Below are 3,645 nucleotides of genomic sequence, written 5' to 3'. Positions count from 1 at the left end.
TGTGTATTTATAAATTCATAAAAGGAGTAATTTAAAGACTTTTTAAATTAACTTAGGGATAATTCTAAATTAATTAGGTACCGTTCATAAGAACGGGCGCGTAGGGGGTGCTCATACCTTCCCCTCGCGTAACCGAACTCCCGAGCCTAACTCTGGTAACGTAGGCCCATTCTACCCCTAACGGGGTAGTAATCATGTGTTCTAACCGCACTAAAGGTTAGTGGCGACTCCGACATTCCCTATTTTTCCTTGAAAACTAAAATTGATTTTTATTTCGCCGCCCGGGGCACACGTGCTTTGGGACGTCGCGATAGTTTGGTGACTCCACTGGGGATGATTAGAGAGTCGAGCCATTAATTAATTAGAAATTATCCCAAGTTCAAATTTAATAAATCTTTTAAGTACTCCTTATTTTGTGAATATTGTAATTTGTAAATAACCTTGATTAATTATAAATATTTTATTTCCATAATTTACAAACAACCTTAATTGATTAAAAATATTTTGTTTCCTAATTTTTTGAATAATAATTGTAAATATTTCAATTTCCAAATATTCTGAATAAAGCATATTAATTATAGATATTTTGAATAAGCATATTAATTATAGATATTGTGTATACTAATCGTAAATATTTTGTTTCCATTTTTTTTAAGTATATTAATTAAAAATATTTTGTTTCCAAATTTTTGAATAAACATATTAATTGCATATATTGTGTTTCCTTATCTTTTGAATAAATATATTAATTGTAGATATTTTGTTTCCATATTGTTTATAGCATGCGAATAAATGTGGGGATAGCGAGATTAGGTTAAATTTAAATTCACACACTCTTATGCTCTATACCCGGGCTTTACCTGCTAAGATTAGAAAGGAGTGTAATACCGTTTGTCCCCACGTGGCAGGGCTTTTGGGGACCCGCGAACCACTCCGCTCAATTTAAACTTTGTCCAAACCCCTTTTGGGTAAGGATGGAGGTTAGATTGGGAACCTTTTTATCAATAGGGATTAGAGCCTACCCACACATACTTGTCTATAGTTTTCCCTAACTAGGATAGAGCCATGAAGAACGCTATATATACGTACCTACCCTGGGTTGGGACAAGAGCCACATCCTTCTCCACGTATAGCATGTTGTATATATGTTATGAGATACTTTGTATTATATCATACATTTAACATCCATTTTAGACATACATACTACTTAGCCAGTTTTTTTTTTTAAAAAAAACCAACATAGGCCCGACCTCTTCCTAAGCAAAGATTCAGCCCAGGCCTGATTTTCAAAAAGAGTAAAACCCAGATTTCAAAAGTGGGCTTCGGCCCTATTGTCTAAAAATATGGGCCAACATTTTTATAAGCAAATCCAAACCCAAGTCCTTTTAAAACTAGGGCCTGATCCCATCATTAAAAGCTTGAAGCCCATATTTTAAAATACTCAAAGTCTAAGTGCATATCAAGGTCCATAAGCCTGCATTGAACAAATCCAATGGATTGACTAGCCTGGGTCAACCTCAAGTTCAGATCATAATCTGACCCTTCATAGAACCTGAGGTACATGGACCGTTAATTAGGAAAGGAATGGTTAAGGGAAAAATTTGAATTGAAATCGTGGCCCATCTATGGTCATGTTAATCTTGAAATATTTCATTAGTGAGATTTTTCCTAAATTTTGGCAAAGTAGTTATTTAGGTTACATTGCATTCATGCATTCATGCATAATTTCACACATAGCCATACACGATAGGTTGCATACATGTTCATATCCCTATTTGTATGTATTTGTGCACTAGGTACACCCATGCATAAACACCCATTGCATAGCATAATCATTCCATGTTCAATTTCATAACCATGCTTGCATAGTCATCTCCAATAGGTCAATAATCATATTCCAATTGTCTGCAAAATCATGGGTCAAGGTGGCAAAGTTAAAGATCTGGGATTCTAGTATTGAGTGGAGCAAGATGATTTCTCTATAGAGAAAGGTTAGGATCATGGGAACTCATTGTGTGATCATAGTAGGAATGTAATAAATGTCATCGGGTTGAAAGATTGATTGGTTTTCAACTTCAAAAGTGAGCTCACATGATACAAAATGTTGTGCTTGATCACCTAAGGGTGATGACAAGAGGAATGCATACATGCTTTTCATTTAAATCATTTTGAAATTGAATGAAATAAGAATGTCTTTCAGTGTCATCTCATTTCATCCTCCTTAAACCACTACCTTGTGCCAAATTTTGTCCATTTTTGCTTGTATTTTGTGTAAGTGACATAGGAAATAATTTTATCAGTACAAAGGACTTGGAGCCATAAGTTGATTTCAGGGGTCTATTCAATGGGGCAAAAAAAAAAAAAAAAAAAATGATGAAAGAAAAGCCTCCAGGATGAAGTAAAGAATGCCACTTCAAGGGGTTGTCAAGGAGCTTTGTGAGATGTGAATTTCAAAATAGAAATATACATAAATGACTTCTCAAACTTTGTCCTACATTTGTTTGATGAAATCGATGAAAAAGTCTCTTATCTTTATTATCTAAGTTATGATTGGTATCTTAAAGGTATGATGATTATATTCTGATCAAATGAGGGGTGGCTATCTTTGATTGACCAGTTTTCCCATAAAAAACCAAACGATGATTTACCATTTGCTAACCCATTTCGAGCCTAAATGTTAAACCAATCTTTTCTTAAAAGTCAGTTCATCAAAAATTCAACCTGGGTTTGGGTCTCCTAATGTTTGACAAGTCATTTGAGGCAATGGTCACTACCAAAATGATGGCAGGCTATTTTTCTACTACCCAAAAGAAAGTCAAAGAAGAAATGCCTTGCAAGCCCTTCTAAGCCTAAAAAATTCATTTATTGATTAACCCGTCAAATGATCACACCCTACACTGGGGCTGTTTTAAAAAGATTAGTCTCAAGTAGAATTCAAATGAAAATGAAGTTCAGATTCCTTTATATAAAGGAAAAGCAAAAGTTGCGGTAAAAGAAGAAGAGGAAGATGAAAAAATGAAAAAAAAAAAAGAAAGAAAAAAAAAGGGAGAAAAGGAAAGAAAAAATAAAAAGAAAAATAAAGGGCATGGTTCATATGTGATCTTTGACTAGCGAATACCTGTGATAAGATTGATAAATTTTGAGCCTTATTTAATTCTTTCTTTCTTTAACCCACACCCTTAGCCTACATTACGGTCCAAATGAAAGTCCTAACCAGATTGGTATACATTGTTGTCTCAAATGATTTGTCAGACTTAATGTTGAGTCTGAACTACGTAATGACCTGATCCTGCAAAGGTACGTAGGCAACTTGTTCAAATGACAAGTTCGGTCAATACTTCGCGACTACTGCACCACTGGGGCAGAAATCTTTATTAGGGGATGAGATTTTTAAGCCTTAGTTTCCTTATTCTTGGTGAACCCTAAATCCTAAGCCTACATTTCGTCCCGTGTCTTAAAGTCCACTCTGAAATTGGAATATTGATCAGACTACCTAATGAGATACTAGTTTTAATTCAAGATAGGGAGGTTGAGACAAGCTTGAAATAAGCAAGAAAGAACCTTTAAGTGGTGATACAGTGGAGAAGTTATGGTTATGAGGCTAAAAAGAAAAGAAAAAAAGAAAAAAAGGTTTTACCCATTGAT

This window comes from Malania oleifera, unplaced genomic scaffold (assembly GCF_029873635.1).
Source record: "Malania oleifera isolate guangnan ecotype guangnan unplaced genomic scaffold, ASM2987363v1 ctg583, whole genome shotgun sequence".
Lineage (NCBI taxonomy): Eukaryota > Viridiplantae > Streptophyta > Magnoliopsida > Santalales > Ximeniaceae > Malania > Malania oleifera.
The sequence above is the reverse complement of the archived record's forward strand: the minus strand, read 5'-3'. Positions refer to the sequence as shown.